At 34.6% G+C, this 23,727-nt stretch overlaps 1 long non-coding RNA gene across 1 annotated transcript; it reads left to right on the top strand.

Moving 5' to 3' along the window:
• Positions 1-9,907: 9,907 nt before the first annotated feature.
• On the top strand, positions 9,908-13,799 carry LOC122217143. Its single transcript, XR_006201310.1, has 3 exons — positions 9,908-9,957; positions 12,176-12,325; positions 13,636-13,799. It is a non-coding gene; the product is annotated as an uncharacterized LOC122217143 (long non-coding RNA).
• Positions 13,800-23,727: the final 9,928 nt, after the last annotated feature.

Below are 23,727 nucleotides of genomic sequence, written 5' to 3'. Positions count from 1 at the left end.
GGCCCACAAAATAGAGTCAACTGATCTTTTATAAAAGAGTAAAGATAATACCAGGGAGCAAAAATAATTTTTTTCTTTTTTTTTAAATGTCTATTTTTGAGAGAGTGAGAGAGACAGAGCATGAGCGGGGGAGGTGCAGAGAGCGAGGGAGACACAGAATCTGAAGCAGGCTCCAGGCTCCAAGCTGTCCCGCAGTGAGCACAGAACCTGATGCCTGGCTTGAAGCCATGAACTGTAAGATCATGACATGAGCTAAAGTTGGATGTTCAACTGACTGAGCCACCTAGGTGCACCAGCCCACTTTTATTTAAAGATTCAATGTAGGGGACACCTGGGTGGCTCAGTTGGTTAAGCATCTGACATCAGCTCAGGTTATGATCTTGTGGTTTGTGGGTTCAAGCCCCACATCAGGCTCTGTGCTGACAGCTCAGAGCCTGAAGCCTGCTTCACATTCTCTCTCTCTCTCTCTCTCTCTCTGCCCCTACCCTGCTCATACTCTGTCTCCTGTCTCTCTCAAAAATAAATAAACATTAAAAAAAAGAGTCAATGCACACCCAACAAAAAAATCTCACCATTGTATTTTTGAACAAGTTGATTCTAAAATTTACATGGAAAGGCCAAAGTACTATAATAGTGAAATCAATTCTGAGAGAAAGAACAAAGTCAGACGACTCACATTGCCTTGTTTGGAGAATTACCACGAAGATGCAGTAATCAGGACAGTGTGTTTTTGGGGAGAGGATAGATGGAGATGAATGCAATAGAATAGAGAGCCCAGGAATAGAGTCACATAAATACAGTCAATTGATTTTTGACAAAGATGCAAAGTCATTTCTGTGAAGACACATCTGATAAATAACTCATCCAAAATATATAAGAATTCTTAAAAATCATTAATAAGAAAATATCCATATTTTTTAAAACGGGCCAAAAAACACACACCTCGGTGAAAAAGATATAAATATGGCAAATAAGCATATGAAAAGATGCTCCACATCATCTGTCGTCAGGAAAATGCAAATTAAAACAATAAAACGATAGCATTCCATACCTATTAGAATGGTTGAAATCCAAAACACTGACAACACCAAATGTTGGTCAGGATGTTGGCAAGAGGAACACTTGTTCATAGTTGGTGGGAATGGAAAATTGTACAGTCACTTTGGAAGACGTTTTGGTGCTTTCCTATAAAACTAAACATACTTTGTGCATATGTATAGCTATTTTGCTCCTTGGTATTTATCCAAAGGAGTTGAAAATGTATGTGCATACAAGAACGCACATGGGTGTATGTAGCAGCACCCAAACTTGGAAGCAATACAGATGTCTTTCACTAGAGGACTGTATAAATATATTATGGTCCAGCCAGACAACGGAATATTATTCAGTAATAAAAAGAAATGAGGATTCAAGACATAACAAAACATGAGGGAAATTTAAGTGCATATTAAGTAAGTAAAAGAAGTCAATCTGAAAAGGATAAATAATATATAATTCCAACTATATGACATTCTGGAAAAGGCAAAACTATGAAGATCCTAAAAAGATCAGTAGTATCTAAGGGTTGGTGGGGTGGAAGATGGGGAGGTTGTAGGAAGGATGATTTTTAGGACTGTAAAAACACTCTGTATGATACAATAATGATAGATACATGTTATTTTATACATGTGTCCAAACCCATAGAAGATACAACAGTGAAACCCTAAAGTAAACTGAATTTGGAAGATTATGATGTGTCAATGCAAGTTCATCAATTGTGAAAAATGTACCAATCTGGTGGCGGATGTTAACAATAGGGAAGACTATGCAGGGGTGGTGGTTGAGAGTAAAAGGAAAATCTTTGTACCTCCCTCTCAATTTTACCCTAAACCTAAAACCGCTCTAAAACAATAAAGTCTTGGTTTGAAAAGTCCGTTTTAGTAAGGTGATGATACAATATAAAACAAAATAATTGGGATAGGAAATTTGTCCGAGATAGTAAAATATAAATAAAGTGAGTTAGTTTACATTTATTAACTTTTTAATCACAAGGCTTTAATATTGTCTACATACCTTAAGCAATGTATATATTTAAAACACAAAGTATATTGGTTTTAAGCATTTTGTATTTTGGAAAAATACTTTTGTGTGTCTAAATGCACTAATTTCTCATGTTCTATATATTTTAATAACTAAAGTATTTTACAAGTCTCTTATTATATTCAAACTAAAAATAATTTGGAAAGCTGAAGAACAATAAGGTAAGTTAATCTTACATCTGATTTTACTTATTTGAGTAATAAAGCTAGAACTTTCACAACTACGTTGCCTCAGGGTACGAATGAAAAATTAGTCTTTAATTAAAGTAAGCATAAGACAAAATTACATTATAAAATTGTGTATATTAAAATACTGACTTAAAATTTAGTGCAGGTTTGAAGTGCTTTCTATTCTCTCTCACTCCTTTACTCTTTATGAGTTGTGGAAATGATGTGTTTCACTAAAGAGTAGATTGCAGAAAATATTGCTATTCTGATTCTAAAGGAATCGGCAAACTTGATTCAAAAATAGTTTACCACTGGAACTATCCAAAATGACGAAACGGAAGAATTCCCCTCAGAAAAACGCCCAGGAAATAAAAACAGCTAATGAACTGATCAAAAATGAATTAAACAATAAAAAAGAAAGTGAATTTAGAATAATAGTCATAAAATTAATCACTGGATATGAAAACAGTATAAAGGACAGCAGAGAATCTATTGCTACAGAGATCAAGAGACTAAGGAACAGCCAGGAGGAGCTAAAAAATACTATCAATGAGCTGCAAAATAAAATGGAGACAACTACAGCTCAGATTGAAGAGGCAGAGGAGAGAATAGGTGAACTAGAAGATAAAATTATGGAAAAAAAGAATCTGAGAAAAAGAGATATAAAAAAATCCAGGAGTATGAGGGGAAAATTAGAGAACTAAGTGATGCACTAAAGAGAAATAATCTATGCATAATTGGTATTCCAGAGGAGGAAGAGAGAGGGAAAGGTGCTGAAGGTGTACTTGAAGAAATAATAGCTGAGAACTTCCTGGATCTGGAGAAGGAAAAAGGCACTGAAATCCAAGAGGCACAGAGAACTCCCTTCAGATGTAACTTGAATCGATCTTCGGCACGACATATCATAGTGAAACTGGCAAAATACAAGGATAAAGAGAAAATTCTGAAAGCAGCTAGAGATAAACGTGCTCTAACATATAAAGGGAGACCTATAAGACTCGTGACCAATCTCTCTACTAAAACTTGGAAGGCCAGAATGGAATGGCAGGAGATCTTCAATGTGATGAACAGAAAAAATATGCAGCCGAGAATCCTTTATCCAGCAAGTCTGTCATTTAGAATAGAAGGAGAGATAAAGGTCTTCCCAAACAAACAAAAACTGAAGGAATTCATCACCACTAAACCAGCCCTACAAGAGATCCTAAGGGGGATCCTGTGAGACAAAGTACCAGAGACATCGCTACAAGCATGAAACCTATGGACATCACAATGAGTCTAAACCCATATCTTTCTATAATAACACTGAATGTAAATGGACTAAATGCCAACCAAATACCAACCAAATGGACTAAATACCAACCAAAACATAGGGTATCAGAATGGATAAAAAAAACAAGACCCATCTATTTGCTGTCTACAAGAGACTCATTTTAGACCTGAGGACACCTTCAGAATGAGAGTGAGGGGATGGGGAGAGTGAGGGGATATTTATCATGCTACTGGAAGTCAAAAGACAGCTGGAGTAGCCATACTTATATCAGACAAACTAGACTTTAAATTAAAGGCTGTAACAAGAGACAAAGAAGGGCATTATATAATAATCACAGGGTCTATCCATCAGGAAGAGCTAACAATTATAAATGTCTATGCGTCGAATACGGGAGCCCCCAAATATATAAAACAATTACTCACAAACATAAGCAACCTTATTGATAACAATGTGGTCATTGCAGGGGACTTTAACACCCCACTTAAAGAAATGGATAGATCATCTAGACACACGGTCAATAAAGAAACAAGGGCCCTGAATGATACATTGGATCAGATGGACTTGACAGATATATTTAGAACTCTGCATCCCAAAGCAACAGAATATACTTTCTTCTCGAGTGCACATGGAACATTCTCCAAGATAGATCACATACTGGGTCACAAAACAGCCCTTCATAAGTATACAAGTATTGAAATCATACCATGCATACTTTCAGACCACAATGCTATGAAGCTTGAAATCAACCACAGGAAAAAGTCTGGAAAACCTCCAAAAGCATGGAGGTAAAAGAACACCCTACTAAAGAATGAGTGGGTCAACCAGGTAATTAGAGAAGAAATTTAAAAATATATGGAAACAAATGAAAATGAAAATACAACAACCTAAACGCTTTGGGATGCAGTGAAGGCAGTCCTGAGAGGAAAATACATTGCCATCCAGGCCTATCTCAAGAAACAAGAAAAATCCCAAGTACAAAATCTAACAGCACACCTAAAGGAACTAGAAGCAGAACAGCAAAGACAGCCTAAACCCAGCAGAAGAAGAGAAACAATAAAGATCAGAACAGAAATAAACAATATAGAATCTAAAACACTGTAGAGCAGATCAATGAAACCAAGAGTTGGTTTTTTGAAAAAATAAACAAAATTGATAAACCTCTAGCCAGGCTTCTCAAAAAGAAAAGGGAGATGACCCAAATAGATAAAATCATGAATGAAAATGGAATTATTACAACCAATCCCTCAGAGATACAAGCAATTATCAGGGAATACAAAGAAAACTTATTTGCCAACAAACTGGCCACCCTGGAAGAAATGGCCAAATTCCTAAACACCCAAACGCTTCCAAAACTCAATCAGGAGGAAATAGAAAGCTTGAATAGACCCATAACCAGCAAAGAAATTGAATCAGTTATCAAAAATCTCCCAACAAATAAGAGTCCAGGACCAGATGGCTTCCCAGGGGAGTTCTACCAGATGTTTAAAGCAGAGATAATACCTATCCTTCTCAAGCTATTCCAAAAAACAGAAAGGTAAGGAAAACTTCCAGACACATTCTATGAAGCCAGTATTACTTTGATTCCTAAACCAGACAGAGACCCAGTAAAAAAAGAGAACTACAGGCCAATATCCCTGATGAATATAGATGCAAAAATTCTCAATAAGATACTAGCAAATCGAATTCAACAGCATATAAAAAGAATTATTCACCACGATCAAGTGGGATTCATTCCTGGGATGCAGGGCTGGTTCAACATTCGCAAATCAATCAATGTGATACATCACATTAATAAAAGAAAAGATAAGAACCATATGATCCTGTCAAATGATGCAGAAAAGCCTTTGACAAAATTCAGCAACGTTTCTTAATAAAAACCCTCGAGAAAGTCAGGATAGAAGGAACATACTTAAAGATCATAAAAGCCATTTATGAAAATCCCACAGCTAACATCATCCTCAATGGGAAAAACAGAGCTTTTTCCCTGAGATCAGGAACACGACAGGGATGCCCACTCTCACCGCTGTTGTTTAACATAATGTTGGAAGTTCTAGCATCAGCAATCAGACAACAAAAGGAAATCAAAGGCATCCAAATTGGCAAAGATGAAGTCAAGCTTTCGCTTTTTGCAGATGACATGATACTATACATGGAAAATCCGATAGACTCCACCAAAAGTCTGCTAGAGCTGATACAAGAATTCAGCAAAGTTGCAGGATACAAAGTCAATGTACAGAAATCAGTTGCATTCTTATACATTAATAATGAAGCAACAGAAAGACAAATAAAGAAACTGATCCCATTCACAATTGCACCAAGAAGGAAAAAATACCCAGGATAAACCTAACCAAAGATGTAAAAGATCTGTATACTGAAAACTATAGAAAGCTTATGAAGGAAATTGAAGAAGATATAAAGAAATGGAAAGACATTCCCTGCTCATGGATTGGAAGAATAAATATTGTCAAAATGTCAATACTACCCAAAGCTATCTACACATTCAATGCAATCCCAATCAAAATTGCAACAGCATTCTTCTTGAAGATAGAACAAGCAATCCTAAAATTCATATGGAACCACGAAAGGCCCCAAATAGCTAAAGTAATTTTGAAGAAGACCACCAAAGCAGGAGGCATCACAATCCCAGACTTTAGCCTCTACTACAAAGCTATAATCATCAAGACAACATGATATTGGCACAAAAACAGACACATAGACCAATGGAATAGAATAGAAACCCCAGAATTAGACCCACAAACGTACGGCCAACTAATCTTTGACAAAGCAGGAAAGAACATCCAATGGATAAAAGACAGTCTCTTTAACAAATGGTGCTGGGAGAAATGGACAGCAACATGCAGAAGGTTGAAACTAGACCACTTTCTCACACCATTCACAAAAATAAACTCAAAATGGATAAAGGACCTGAATGTGAGACAGGAAACCATCAAAACCCTAGAGGAGAAACCAGGAAAAGACCTCTCTGACCGCAGCCGTAGCAATTTCTTACTTGACACATCCCCAAAGGCAAGGGAATTAAAAGCAAAACTGAACTACTGGGACCTTATGAAGATAAAAAGCTTCTGCACAGCAAAGGAAACAACCAACAAAACTAAAAGGCTACCCATGGAATGGGAAAAGATATTTGCAAATGACATATCGGACAAAGGGCTAGTATCCAAAATCTATAAAGAGCTCACCAAACTCCACACCCGAAAAACAAATAACCCAGTGAAGAAATGGGCAGAAAACATGAATAGACACTTCTCTAAAGAAGACATCCGGATGGCCAACAGGTACATGAAAAGATGCTCAACGTCGCTCCTTATCAGGGAAATACAAATCAAAACCACACTCAGATATCACCTCACGCCAGTCAGAGTGGCCAAAATGAACATATCAGGAGACTATAGATGCTGGAGAGGATGTGAAGAAACGGGAACCCTCTTGCACTGTTGGTGGGAATGCAAATTGGTGTAGCCACTCTGGAAAACAGTGTGGAGGTTCCTCAAAAAATTAAAAATAGACCTACCCTATGACCCAGCAATAGCACTGCTAGGAATTTACCCAAGGGATACAGGAGTACTGATGCATAGGGGCACTTGTACCCCAATGTTTATAGCAGCACTCTCAACAATAGCCAAATTATGGAAAGAGCCTAAATGTCCATCAACTGATGAATGGATAAAGAAATTGTGGTTTATATACACAATGGAATACTACGTGGCAATGAGAAAGAACGAAATATGGCCCTTTGTAGCAACATGGATGGAACTGGAGAGTGTGATGCTAAGTGAAATAAGCCATACAGAGAAAGACAGATACCATATGTTTTCACTCTTAGGCGGATCCTGAGAAACCTAACAGAAACCATGGGGGAGGGGAAGGAAATAAAAAAAAAAAGAGGTTAGAGTGGGAGAGAGCCAAAGCCTAAGAGACTTAAAAACTGAGAACAAACTGAGGGTTGATGGGGGGTGGGAGGGAGGGGAGGGTGGGTGATGGGTATTGAGGAGGGCACCTTTTGGGATGAGCACTGGGTGTTGCATGGAAACCAAATTGACAATAAACTTCATATATGGAAAAAAAAAATAGTTTACCACTAAGCCTATTGTGTGCAGTTGGCTTACGTTTCTTGTCAGGTAACTGGTTACGTGGGTACAATTTAATTTGTAATACCTGAAGTGATAGTGCTGTTTCTCTCAACGTGATATAATTTCCAAATTTCCGCTTGTAATTTTGACTGAATAATAATTTCTTCACACAGAAGTTGTGGTTAGGCAGAATAAGATTTTGGCTTCCATTTTTAACAACAATAACATTAAGAAAGACATACAGAGAAAAAGGAAATTTATACTACTTTTTGAAACAAATTTATACTATTAGTGGGTTGTTACCAACTAAGTTGGTAAATCTTTTGGGACCCAAATAATTTAATTATCTTATTCAACAGCCAATTAGATCATGAAATATATCAGAAAGGGTTTTGGAAAACACAACTGAATTATGTAAGTGAAAAATGCTATGAGTGGCAAATATATTTTTTTCAAATACAATATTATTGTACTATTACTATTATAATATTATGAACTCTAGAAAAATATTTCACTTGATTTCAATTTTTATATAAGAATTTAAAATTCTAAATACAAACTAGTTGGATATTATTCCTTTGCAGTTATAAGCACATAGGGAAGCAGTTAATATTTTTACTTCAGGTCATAGCTGAAATTGTATAACCTTTCCAATAATTTAGATTAAAATTATAAACCAGTAATATTCTTCATTTGAAATTCAGGGCTCAAAGAATCCAGTTTAATCCCAGAAATTAGAGGTATACTTGAACCTTTTATACTCCAAACAATACAAACTGCTGTCTGGGAACGAGCATATATAGTTGAAATTGTTTTAATACAAGTGACAGATGAGTCCTAAAATGGTACTTTCATGTCATTCTAAGCTTTCATAATTTATTTCTTCATGGCTGCCCAAAACAATATGATCTTGGATTAACAGTGTGTCCATTGTGACTAATAATTTTTCTCTTTGTATTTCAGTGTCATACATTCATAAAAATATTTTAACATTGTAAATTTGATTTAAATGATTAGTAGATAAATAAGCCTTCCCCTTCATACTCTTTTCTTGTTCTTTATGACTGTACTGTAAATTGTATCACTTGTCTTTAAAATGTATTATTATTTTCCTTGGAAAGAAACATCCTGTCTATTGTATTATCCCCTTTTCAGATACTCTTGGGATGTACACCAGCTGTGAAACAGAAGAATAAATTAGAAATGATTATAATTAGAAAATGAGCCTGCTTGTAATTTCCCCCTCCACTTAAGACCAAAGCTGGAACTACCATAAAATGACACCAGGAGGCCCTATTATAATCTGTATCAGATAAACAGATTCACAAAATCTTCAAATGATCTTCCAAAAATCATATTGAATTAGACATGTTTGGGTTTCTGGGTAGAGTTTGAACAAAGATGAGGAAGTGACTTCACTCCAGCAATTTCTTAAGCACCTGTATATCAGTTTCTCTTTGGGAATATCATTTCTATGACTTAGAATCCACCCGAATAATCAAGCACAGATGTTATAACACAGATAGTAGCTCATGTGTTTCTTTCAGGAAGTTACAGGGTTTGTGAGGGCATATTGGTAATGCAGTCAGTTAAACCCAAGCAGACTAGGAAATAAAATCATCATCAGTCTCCTATTACACAAGCATCATTGTTTTTGTTTTTTTTTTTTAATTCAACTAACCTAGTAGTCCTGAAGTGAAAAAAATTCTTGATGCTTTAACTTGAATGAAAACCTTAATAGTTAAAGAGAATTTACCAATCCTAAATTTGACTGAATGGTTGTATTTATCAAGATTCTCCAGAGAAACTAAACCAATAGGATGGATAGATATGTAGGTAGATAGATGATAGATACATAGATGGATAGATAGATAGATAGATGATAGATAGATGATAGATAGATGGCATAGGTATAAATATAGACAGAGAGAGACAGAGAGAGATAGGGAAGAGGATAGGGAGGGAGAGGGAGGAAGGGTGAGGCAGAAGGGGAGAGAGAGAGAGAGAGAGAGAGAGAGAGAGATGGAGAAATTTGTTTCAAGGAATTTACTCATGCAGTTGTGGGTGCAACTGATTATTAAATCTTCAGAGCAGGCTGGCAATTCCAGAAAAAAATTGTATTTGCTATCTTGAGTCTGAAGGTAGTCTAGAGACAGAATTTCTTTTTCTTTGGGGAACCTCCAGATTTGCTCTTAAGGCTTTCCACTAAATGGAAGAGGCCCACCCATATTATTAAGAGTAATTGCTTTAATCAGAGTCTACTTATTAAAATGTTAATCACACCTAAAAAATATTTTCACAGCAACACCCTGTTTGGTGTTTGAACAAACCAATGGACATCATAGTTTAGGTAAGTTGAAACATAAAACTAACTATAATGGTTTATCAAACTGCAAAAAAATAATTCAGGGAATATGTACAAAGCCAATCACTGCAGCATTATTTGTCAGAACACTCAACTGACACTCTTACAAATAGCCATCAACGAAGAGACCTGTTGATAAATTACAATACAAGCAACCAAAGAAATATCAAAGAGAAGTGAAAAGAAGGAAGCAGCTGGCTATATACAGATATGGGAAGGTCTCTAAGATGCACTGTTTTGAAAAATGACAGACAGAACAATATGTATATTAAGCAATCTTTTGTGGAACAGGGAGAGGGTGAAGTTAGATGTGTATAAAAATCTAAGGAAGAAGGCAATCAAAACATAAAAATGTTTTATTACAGTGATGAGGGGATAGGTATGTAGACACTAAGCAGCCTGACAAGAGAATCAGATAATAGATAGGGGATAGGGGATAGAGAGAGGATAAGGGATAGGGGATAATGCACTAACTGAAACTATCCATCACAGATCTTGGTATAATTTTGGATTTTGAAACACACGGATGTTCATTCTTTATAGAAAATTATAAATTAATAGATCGATAAAAAATGGGGACATCTTCAAACATATTCTGTCTTCCCACATATGTTCAGTTTCCCTTATGTTTTTTGAAATAATAAGCACTGAAAACAATAAGAAAGCCTGATTTCAGGCATAAAATTTTAAATGATGTGAAAATACCACCAGAATTGCTTTAATGGTTCTTTCATTTTTCTAAACATTAGTATTTGCTTAAAGAATAAACACTGAAATCTTAGAGACCACCAAATTCTTCATACAATGCCTTTAGAGGACTATTTTTCTGTTTTCATATATTAAAATATAAGGTAACTCGCTGATATATATATATATATGTATATTCATTTGAAATTCTTATAAATGTGAACTTTAAGAATAATGTGACTTTTTGCCCTGTAATTTTTTAGTATAACTTTCACATGCTAATTTATGTAAACATATACAATTATTACCCAAGTACATGTGTACTTGTATGTGCACACATCATACCCAAATGCTGGCCAAAGCTTAGGTATACCCCCTTGGTTCATATGTTCAGAGCATGTATTAATTCTTGTGTAATAGAATAAGTAAACAAGATAAAATATTGCTTTATTGGAATGCTTTATATTTTTACACCTCTTGAAAATTCTTAAAACTTCCATTCTACATTCTACATTATAACTTCCCTGCTTCTTAATTTTACCACATTTTTGTGGAAAAATAAATATTCTTTTTATTTTATTTTTTTTAATTTAACATTTTATTTTTTTTGAGACAGAGATAGACAGAGCATGAGCAGGGGAGGGGCAGAGAGAGAGGGAGACACAGAATCTGAAGCAGGCTCCAGGCTCTGAGCTGTCAGCACAGAACCCGTCGCGGGTCTTGAACTCACAAACTGCGAGATCATGACCTGAGCCGAAGTCGGCCGTTTAACAGACTGAGTCACCCAGGCGCCCCGAAAAATGAATATTCTTAATGCATTTGTATTCTAATAAATTCTTTTTTAAATTTCTTTTAACGTTTATTTATTTTTGAGAGAGTGAGAGAGAGAGAGAGTTCAAGCAGGAGAGGGGCAGAGAGAGGAAGACACAGAATCTGAAGCAGGCTCTGCCTCCAAGCTGTCAGCATGGAGCCTAATGCAGGGCTCGAACACAGGAACCATGATCTGAGCCGAAGTTGGACGCTTAACTGACTGAGCCACCAGACACCTGATAAATTCTTAATATAAGTCACCAAGTCATTTTGTATGTGCACATATGTGAATATGCATGTGTGTAAATATAGTAAATTAAATACATTAAGTGCATATTAAAGTTTCTTTTTATGTTAAGTTATATTTCTAAAAATATCTTAAGTGGTGACTCATACAATTTTATTCTAGCAGTTGCAGTTATTGAACAATTTTATTTTGCATGAAATAATAGAATATGTAAGAGAAAGCTATACAACTAGAAGAATATTTTATCAAACCCAGATTTGCTGAAATTTGAAGATAAAGATTAGGATTCCTGGCTGCTAAGAACATACCATTATCATAGTCTCAAAATACAACCAGGGGATAAATACAAATATAAAATCTTATTTTTTTATAGAACAAGATTATGTGACCTAGGTCTTATATGGGACAGCAGTATGAATCTTTCCAGATTGCTTGATTTTATGTTTTATATTCACACAGGTAAATAAGGCAGAGACATTATGGTATAAAAGAAGTGGGACACACATAAAAGAAGAAATGTTCTACTATTTACATCAGATTTCAGCAAGCTGGGAGATCTGTCTTGAATGATGGTGCTCATGCAAGAGCAATAAAAAAATGGAACAAAACGTGAGTTCTATGGGAAATCTCGGACCAAAATATAGTTAATCAATTAAGACACATTTCAAGTACTGTAATGGTTTTTGAGAATATTGTTAGTACCTTCCAAAGAACATTTAATAATCCAGTAGAATTTGACACTCCTTCAGACATCAGCTTTTATTTGTAAATTCTCAATTCTTTTGTTATTATATGTGAAATGAGTGGCAGAATTTACCATTTCACATCTAAAATTGCTGGTTCTCTTAATATAAGAGATAAATATAATATTTGAAATGCAACAAAATGCCACTTTTAATTGTTAATATAAATATAATATAAGTAATAATTTCTAAATATAATAGTTATTATATTTACTTATCTAATTGTTATTTTTTGATACAATGAATTTTAATAATATTAACATGCTTACAACTACAGGTACTGATCCATAGATCTATTTTAAAATTAATTTTGAACTAGTAATTATAGAAAAAAATGCTTTTGAAACTCTGAAATGCTAGAAATGGGTAATACATAGTTTAAGACAAAGTTTTTACAATAAAAGTTTCAACTGCCTGGTGGTACTGTTTAGTTGTTTCAAGTTAACCACTTAAATAAGAAACGTAAGCAGTTTTATACATTGCTATCAATTGATTTGAAGAGTTGTATGTACCTTCATGTTCGCTGCAACATCCCTCACAATAAACAAGATATGAAGACAAACTTAGTGTCTTCCAGGGAATGAAGGTATAAAGAGGTATATATATGAGATACATACACACTTGCGGAAATACACACTGAGATATTAGGTCCTGAAGAAGGAAGGAAATCCTGCCACTTGTATTTTAGATTAAAAGTTGAGGACATATGCGAAGTGAAATAAGTCTGACAGAGAACGACAAACACCGCAAAATAACACTTAACGTGCGGAATCGTTAAAAAGCCAAATTCAGAGAAAGCAAGAATAGACAGGTCATTCCCAGGAGTTGGGGGATGTGAAAAAATGGGTAGATATCGGTGAAAGAATACAAACTTCCAGTTATTGGATTAACAAATTCCCGAGATCTAATGTATACATTATGATTACAGCTAATAATACTGCATTAAATACTTTAAAGTTGCTAAGAGAGTAGATCTTAAGTGTTCTCATCATCCACACACAAAAAGGTAACTATGTGACAGGATGAAGTTATTAGCGAATACTATGGTGGTAAACATTTTGTAACATATAAATTTATCAAATCAACATGATATATACTATAATTTACCCAACATTATATGCCAATGATGTATCAACAAAGCTGGGGGAAAAAAACTTTTCACAATCTCTCTTCCAGGTTTCTGGATCATGCTTTCAAAGGAATTTGTTACTTTTGCCAAGTCACAAATTACCCAATAACCAAGCTGTGTAAAATGAATTTATTATGCTAAAACATTCTGTGGAGTCACGAATTTGTACAAGGCACAGCAGGGACAGCCTCGCCTGTCTCTCACTCATAATGTCTGGAGTTTCAGGTACATAATGTGAAAATTAGGGGCTAGAATCATATAATGTCTTATCTCCTCACAGGTCTAATGGTTGATAATGGCTATGAGCTGAGAGTCATAGTTACTCTGCACATGGACATTGTCATGTGATGTCTTCACATTGGCTAATTTGGGTTTCTTCATAGCATGGTAACTGGGTTCCCAAGGCAGATGTCCCAAAGAGAGAATTGGGTGGCCAACTGAAAATTGCACTGCCTTTGTTAGACTAGCCTGAAGTAACACAGTTTCACCACAATATCTTCATTGGACAGTTACAAAGTCCTTCCTAGTTTCAAGGAGAGGAGAAATAGATTCCATTTCTTAATGAAGAATATCAATTTTCTACAAGAGGAGCCAGAAATATTGCTGTGACCCTTTTCAGAAAATACCATCTTCCATGTTGCACCCTCTGACAACAACAATGAACTCTCTTTCATATGCATGGGACACTCAGATGGACATATGTTGGCAGTTTCTAAACTGCCATGATCAGTCCTCTTGCCTGCAAATGATGCATCATAGCTCTTGGCTCCTTCCTCCTGGGGTTTAAGGTTTATCATCTGAGTCTTATTTCCTTTTCCATAACAAAAGAGGTCATTTTGCAACGAAGCTGTTTTCCCAACTTGTTTCTCATTCTTTGAAGTTTATTTATATAGATAAATCAAATATCTACTCCCATTGTACTCTCTTTAACACAATTATTTAAAAAATATTTGGGATTTCTTATTAATTGATTCATAACCAGTAGGTAGAATTCCTACACCTACAAGTCTTATCAAGATAAGCTCTTTTTTATTTTGGTCTCCTCTACAGATGCTCTGGGATTTCAAACTTAAATCCTTTTTTTTTCTTTTTTCTTGTAAAAACATTTAATGTTTATTTATTTTGGGTGGATGGATGGGGGAGATAAAGATCCAAAGAGGGTTCTTTGCTGACAGCAGAGAGTCTGATGTGGGGCTCCAATTCATGAACTCATGAGGTTATGACCTAAGTCGAAGTTGGACACTTAACTGACTGAGCTACCGAGGTGCCCCAAAATTCAATTCTACAGGGATTTTATTTAACTGAGAGTCATGCCTTTAAGATTTTTAGAGGGCCTTTCTTTGCCTCAGTGAATGATATTCTGAAACACAACCTCCCAATTTCTTTCTAGGATCCTAACAAGGCCCTATCCTGAATTTGATGTTAGCACTGAAGTCTTTTCTTAATCTGGAAATACTGAAGAGACTGGGAAGGACACAGTTTTGTTTTCAAACCTATCATTTCTTGGATCCATTGTATTTAATAGATCTTTCTTTAACTTATCTGATCCCTCTCCTACTATCCTTGTCAATAGCAAGAAAAAGGCAAGCAACAGTTCTCACCTGCTGTGTCTTCTTGTTGGTTAGATTATTAGGTTTTAGGTTTTATTTAATTATTTTTCTTTTTTCTTTTCTTTTTTTTTTTTTTACTTTCCATGTTACCACAGTTAACAGTATTGTTAAAATTTTAGCCATTACGTACAAGGAACACTTTTTCTTTATCTCCACTGATATGTTTTTCACTTTCATTTAAGTACTCACTGACAATTTCCTCAAGGGTTAGCACATTTCACTTAATAATCTCTTCAGAAGCATGGTTTGAAAAACCCTGACATGTTTTTAGTTTTTTGTTATGGCACTGTCTCCTCTGGGAACCAAAATCTATTTAAGTTTTTCTGACTGCATAACACTGTACCAAATCATCCCCAACTTAGTAAAACACGCGCACACACACACACACACACACACACACACACACACCTTTTTGTTGTTTCAATAACTTCTGTGATCCGGGAATTAAGACAAGAAACAGCAAGAATGACTTGGATTCATAATCTGTGGGCCTCAGAAAGAAGAATTGAAACCCGTGGGCTAAATTCAACTGCAGCTTTGTTCACTCAAAATGATAGTAGATGCTGGTTGTAAGCTGGCCATCTGTTTTCTGTAGGACTCTGTATAGACTAAGTGGGGCATGGGTTCCTTACAGCATGGCGACTGGGTTTCAACACCAATATTCATGAAACACAGTGAACACCAGCTGGAAGCCATCCCACTTTTTCCGACCTAAATCCAGAATTATATAGTGTCACCTCCACTACATTGTAGTCATTGAGGCAGCCATCAAGCCTTGTTTATTTTCAAGGGAATGGGAAATTAATTCTACTACTTTTGGGGGAGTGGAGTTGTTTGGGACTAGAACTATTGCTGTGGCTGCTTTCTGAAAATAATCTGCCACAGAATGAGATGTCAAAGTAAACTATTTAAAAACAGTCTGTTGCTTAGTTTGTGGATATAAACATTTTATTGGTATATTGCAATAAATTAGACAAAGGAGACATAACTAGCATTTTTATCTAGACTCATGATATCAGTTTTACATATATCAAAACAGCTTTATCATTCTCAATGCATGATGTTAAATAATCATTGTATTATGTTTTCACTCATAATAGTGTAGAATACAATAGTGCTTTTTATATATTTGTAGTTCATAAGATGTTATTTTAAATACAAAGGATTCTTTGGCTAAAATATTTGACAACCACTGTTAGAGAAAAAGGGCTTCAAATAACTATATGTAAAAAGAATTGAAACTTTCAGTTTGAGTCTTAACATACTTTGTGTTGACCACTGTCAAGAAAATGGCTTAGCAGTGATACTAAAGGGCTAGGAAATCTAACATTCTAATCTTATATGTCAAAGTAGACAAGGGGATGTGTTGTATGCTTGGAAGCTATATTTTTTGAATCAATGTTTTCTTACAAAGACCTAAAATTCATAAATTATTATGGTTTTAAATATAACCAGTAGGGACCAATATACTAAGAAAGATCTCAGAACATTGTCTTACGAATCTGATGGTCCATTCTGAAGACAAATGGAATGGATGATAGGGAGTCACATGTACTAATGACATGAAACTCTCTAGAATCATAAATTTGTATCTTAATAGCTTAAAATATATAATGATAAGAAAACAATTATATAGTGTGGGCCTTTAATGTAGGTAGATTATATAGTAACGATAGCACAAAGATCAGGAGTGTGGAACAATATTGTTATAAGGTCCTTAGATTTTAAGTGAGGAAATAAACCACTGACTGGAAGTAGAATATGACAGTTAAGGATATGTGGTGTAATTCTAAAGAAACTAGAAAAATTAATGCAAAGACGTATAGATAAAAAGTGAATATAAGAATTAAAATGGGAGTAGGAAAAAAAAATCCCCAAATACCTAAAAGTTCTGGAGACAAGTAAAAGGAACAAAAGGAAGACAAGTAAAGAGGAACAAAAGCCAACAAAACAAAGAGAAAACATCTTGAAAAATGATCAACATACCCAAACATATTTAAATGAAATATAAATGGAATGAGTTAATTGTAATGAAGTAATTTTTAACAGGATAAAATTAAAAAACAAACCCTATTAATTTTCTCCTAGTAGCATACTTTAAATATAAAAAACACAGACAGTATAAAGTAAGAGAATAGAAAGAGAAATACTATACCAACATTACAAAGAAGTGTTCTGGAATGGCTATACTAAGAGCAGGCAAAAAATCTTTGAGGATGAAGAGTATATAATAGCTAAAGACTGATATTTCATAATGACAGAAGGGCAGTTCTTAAGATATATACAGAAATCATAAATATGATCACTATACTTCACTTAAAAATTACCATTAAAAAAGTAAATATATATATATATATATATATATATATATATATATATATCAAGCAATAATTGACAGAAGGGTGAAGTAGACAAATTCAATAATATTATTTTGAAACTCTAAAGACTATTCTCTCATCAAATGATAGACAACCCAGAAACCAATGTGTAAGGATGTGGGAAATTATTAAATATGAAGAAAAAATAAGTTTACAGTGGAAGTTACAGTGGAAAAATAAGAAAAAAATAAGTTTCCTAGCATTTATTACTTTACGTGTGGGCTATTTAACACCACCAATGTTGGGATGTCATCAGCATGTACATACTGATATCATGCACTGAGAGATACACATCAATTTTGTAGTATTTCTGATAAAAATGCAAAGCTCAAATCTAACAATGAAGAAACACAAGACAAAGGCAAGTTGCAGGGCATTCCACAAAACAACTTTGTAAGACTAATTGGACACAGTCTTTAAAGTCTATGAAACAAAAATGTTTCAGATTAAAGGAGAATAAAGATGAACAATCGGTAAACACATTATGTCACCCTAGAGTACATGTGGGACAAAGGTAAAACAAACTGTAAATTATAGTGTTTACATAACTGATAATTTATAGTTCATTTGAGTAAGTCATGGATAGAAAACAGAATTCTATAAATATTAAATCTTTAAATTTACATAAGAAAATACACTTGTTATTAGAAAATGTGCTCTGTGGTTTTAAGTGGTAAAGGAAAATAATATCTCCAGGTATCCAGCAGTGCATAACTGATTTCTGTGTATTCAAATTATAATATAATTAAAGGTTGAAAAATAGTATAAAAATCATGAAATGCTAGTTTTGAACTACTTTTAGTTCCTAACTTAAAGATTTTACTTAAGTATATAAAATATACTTTATCTTAGAAAATTCTGTAGGCACAATGAAAATAGATTAACAGTGGCTTCTACTGATTTAAAGTGTTAATTATTCAGGGTGCCTAGGTGGCTCAGTCGGTTAAGCCTCCGTCTTTGGCTCAGGTCATGATCTCGTGGTTTACAAATTCAAGCCCTGCGTCGGGCTCTGTGCTGACAGCTCAGAACCTGGAGCCTCCTTCAGATTCTGTGTCTCCCTCTCTCTCTGCCCCTCCCCACTCATGCTCTGTCTCTCTCTCCTTCAAAAAAAAATTTTAAATAAACTGTTAATTACTCGTAACCTATTTTGGTATTATTGAATCAGGTTAAGTTATATGTATCGATTTTTGTCTTATTTGAATATTTTATGTTAACATTCCAGATACAGTTGTATTATTTTTATCATTTTATTTCTTTTAGAGAGAGAAGAGTAGGGGATGGGAGGAGAGGGGCAAAGGGAGAGAGAGAGAACCTTAGGCAGGCTCCATGCTCAACACAGATCCCCATGAACCTGGATCATGACATGAGCCAAAATCAAGAGTCAGACACTCAACCAACTGAGACACCCATATGCCGCTAGAAAAGTTATGTTTTAAAAACAGAATAATCCAATCTATCACATCTATTGTTTTTATTACCTAACTGCTTAGTTAAAATAATTATAATAATTTCATTTTTAATTCAGTTGTATAGATCTTCTAATCTTAGATATTTCTGTGTTCCTCTACTACATTTTACTGGCTGTTTGGCTTTGGAATGTTCTTTGTTCTCTCCCTGCATCAGTTTTATTGATACAGTAATAACTCCTATATCATATGGATACTGTGATTAACCAGAAACACAACTGAATACATAAGAAGTTACTGCTAATTGTTATTAAATAGAGGCAGTATTTGTCATTTTCTAGAAATGAGTCTGGTTGCTTGAGTTCAAGTCCAGTTTTGTCACTTAATGAATGAGTTAACCTTTCTTTGCATCAGTTTCCCTTTCTATAAAATGCAAAAAGTAATACTATCTACCTCATGGGGTATTATTGTCTGAATAAAATCACATGGAAAATAGTATGTAGTTCTTACATTAAATAGTAATAATAATAACAGTAATAATAAAATCATTAATCACAGGCCAATATATGCTTTTGTATTCCTTTCCTGACCTGTGGCCAGCTCAGCCAACTGTATTAACAGTCACTCAGCAGAACCCATGTTACTTTAGAGTAAGCTATCTGAAAATAGTCCTTCTAAATTCACATAAACCACAAGTTTAGTCCTCGAGGCTTTTAGACATCCTTATTTCCATAGTTTTTGCAATCTAAGAAGAAAATAAAAAATAATTATTTCATTTATTTTCCTTTGGTATAGACAGTTTCTTAGTTTAAAGAACTTTGTACAACTGCTAATATATTATTTTTCTGAAAAAAAATCTATACTAAATTCATTTTGGATGTAAATTTCACCCAAAATATTTAATTTAATTTCAATGACTCTTTCAATAACAATCTCAATGGTGAAGTAGCATTATTTTAATGTCTACAAATGCTATGAAAATGATCAACATGTGAAAGAAAATCAATAAACTAAATATATATTATGGTAGCTAGGTTTCAAAAATGGTCCTCAGTGATGCCCACCTCTTGATATTCACCCATTTGTGTACTACACTCTCCTTAAGTGTGGGTCAGACATAGCTACTTCTAACAAATAGACTACCACTATTGCTATAAGCCATAACTTTCATGATTAGTTTAGGTATGATTGTGGCTTTTATCTCTTGCTAGCAGACCCGCTCTATTGGCTTCTCGGCTTACATGCTTTAATGAGTAAACTGCCATATTGGAGAGGTCCACTTGGCAAAGAGCTGAGGGCAGAATCAGTCCACAAGATTACTAGGAACTGATTTCTGCGAATATTCTGTCCAGTTAAACATTGAGATGACTTTGGCTAGCCAATGTTTTTATTTCAATCCATAAGAATCCCTGAAGAAGAGAATTCAGTTAAGGTGTGCCTAGAAATTTGATCCCAGAAACTGTGAAATAATATACGTGTGTTTTTTAAGCTGATAAATTTTTGGGGTAAGTTGTTATACAGAAATAGAAAGTGAATACATTAGTTTACCCATAAATCAACAAAAGGACCATGTTAGAACGCATTTGACTCTTTTAGGATAAATTATCGTCAACAAATTAATAAATATGCATATTGTTTGTTTTTACTAGAAGAAATAATTTCTCAAAAAGAGATCCCCTACTGGGGTGCAGCAACTCAAAGGTAATTTCAAGAGATACTAAATCCTGTTTCATTAGATAATTCCCATTCACATAATACAAAGTCAAAGAACTAATACTTAGTTTGAAACTAGCATTTTTATGCTGTATATTAGCTGAAGAACTTAATTGCCTATAAACTAGAATCTCTACTTCTCAAGACTATAAATACACTTTTCCAAATACATTAGATAACACCTAGAATAAAAACTTGTCCTTTCTAATAATTACAGGCCTTTGTGGCTAGATCAGTCCTGAACCTGAAGCTGCCTTTGGATGTTACTGGACTACTGAGTACTACTGGATTTGTACCTTTTAGGCAATCCATAATTACAGTGGATTACTAGATGGATCCTACTTCCCTAAAGGGCTACTTTGTAACTTTCACACTGATCAGATCTATACTGTTTATCAAAATTATTATAAAGATCAAAGTTTGAATATGTGGAGTACACAATGGCTATATCTAATTTCTAATTTCCTAAGTTGTTCTTACACTTTTCTTCCCCCACTCTTGTTTCCCTTATATTGCTGCCATTGAGAAGGGAAACTCATCTGATAAAGTTTTTTATCTATGTCTTAAAGATTAATCAATTTCATGGCTACCATATTTCCAGCAAGATATCACATATAAGCCAATCATAAAAAATATGCTTAACTCATGCATTATTTTGGGAAAAAAATATTTCTTCCCTGATGTTTAAATTGGTATTTTAATATAAAAATAAATTTATGTTAAATAAATAAATACATAAATATTCCCTAATTATTTCTAAATAGGAATTTAAGTTATATTTATAGGTTCAATTAAATTGATGCCTTACTTCAATGTAAGTTTCAGAAAAATTCTATATTTGAGTTCCTTCTTTATCTTTTTAATTTACTTTTTAAAATATAATTTATTGCCAAATTGGCTAGCATACAGTGTGTACAGTGTGCTCTTGGTTTTGGGGGTAGATTTCCGTGGTTCATCACTTACATACAACACCCAGTGCTCATCCCAGCAAGTGCCCTCGTCAATGCCTATCACCCATTTTCCCCTCCCCTTCTCCACCCCCATCAACCCTCAGTTTGTTCTCTGTATTTAAGAGTTTCTTATGGTTTGCCTCCCTCCCTCTCTGTTTGTAACTATCTTTTTCCCATCCCTTCCCCCATGGTTTTCTGTTAAGTTTCTCAAGTTCCACACGTGAGGGAAAATATATGATATCTGTCTTTCTCTGACTTACTTATTTCACACAGCATAATACCTTCCATTTCCTTCCATGTTGCTGCAAAGTGGCATGATTTCATTCTTTCCCATTGGCAAGTAGTATTCCATTGTATATATAAACCACATCTTCTTTATCCATTCATCAGTTGATGGGCATTTAGGCTCTTTCCAAAATTTGGCTATTGTTGAAAGTGATGCTATAAACATTGGGGTACATGTGCCCCTACAAATCAGCACTCCTGTATCCTTTGGATAAATTCCTAATAGTGCTATGTTGGGTCGTAGGGTAGTTGTATTTTTAATTTTTTGAGGAACCTCCACACTCTTTTCCAGAGCAGCTGCACCAGTTTGCATTCCCACCAACAGTGCAAGAGGGTTCCTATTTCTCCACATCCTCACCATATCTGTTGTTTCCTGAGTTGTTTATTTTAGCCATTCTGACTAGTGTGAAGTGGTATCTCAGTGTGGTTTTGATTTGTATTTCCCTGGTGATGAGTGACATTGAGCATCTTTTCATGCATATGTTGGCCATCTGGATATCTTCTTTAGAAAACTGTCTATTCATGTCTTTTGCCCATTTCTTCACTGGATTGTTTTTTGGGTGTTGAGTTTAATAAGTTCTTTACAGATTTTGTATACTAATCCTTTATCTGATATGTCATTTGCAAATATGTTTTCCCATTCCATCAGTTGCCTTTTAGTTTTATTGATTGTTTCCTTTGCAGCACAGAAGTTTTTTATCTTGATGAGATTTGCTTTTAATTCCCTTGCCTTTGGATATGTGTAGAGCAAGAAATTGCTGTGATTGAGGTCAAAGAGGTTGTTACCTGCTTTCTCCTCTAGGATTTTGATTTTTTCCTGTCTCACATTTAGGTCTTTCATCCATTTTGATTTTATTTTTGTGTATGGTGTAAGAAAGTGGTCAAGTTTCATCCTTCTGCATGTTGCTGTCCAGTTCTCCCAGCACCATTTGCTAGACTGTTTTTCCCCCCATTGGATACTCTTTCCTGCTTTGTCAAAGATTAGTTGGTCATACATTTGTGGGTCCAATTCTGGGTTCTCTATTGTATTCCATTGGTCTGTGTGCAATCCAGCCCTATCTCAAGAAATAAGAAAAATCCCGAATACAAAATCTAACAGTACACCTAAGGGAACTAGAAGCATAACAGCAAAGAAACCTGAAGGTCAGCAGAAGAATAGAAATAATAAATGTCAGAGCAGAAATACACAATATAGAATTCAAAAAAAGAGTAGAACAGATCAATGAAACTAAAACCGGTTTTTTTAATAAACAAAATTGATAAACCCCTAGCCAGACTTCTCAAAAAGAAAATAGAGAGGACCCAAAAAAATAAAATCACAAATGAAAATGGACTTATCACAACCAATCCCTCAGAAATACAAACAATTATCAGAGAATACTATGAAAAATTATATGCCAACAAACTGGACAATCTGGAAGAAATGGACAAATTCCTCAACACCCACACACTACCAAAACTCAAATAGAACAAAATAGATTTTAACAGACCCATAACTAGTGAAGAACTTGAATCAGTTATCAAAACTCTCCCAACAAATAAGAGTCCTTGGTCAGATAGCTTCCCAGGGCAGTTCTACCAGACATTTAAAGCAGAGTTAATGCCTATCCTTCTCAATCTGTTCCAAAAAATAGAAATGGAAGGAAAGCTTCCAGACTCATTCTATGAAGCCACATTACCTTGATTCCCAAACCAGACAGAGACCCAAAACAAAGGAGAATTACAGGCCAACATCCCTGATGAACATGGGTGCAAAAATCCTCAATAAGATACTAGTAAATCAAATTCAATAGCGTA

The sequence above is a fragment of the Panthera leo genome, chromosome B1 (assembly GCF_018350215.1).
Source record: "Panthera leo isolate Ple1 chromosome B1, P.leo_Ple1_pat1.1, whole genome shotgun sequence".
In the NCBI taxonomy this organism is placed as follows: Eukaryota; Metazoa; Chordata; class Mammalia; order Carnivora; family Felidae; genus Panthera; species Panthera leo.
Note: the sequence above shows the minus strand (reverse complement) of the source record. Positions and strands in the feature narration are given on the sequence as shown.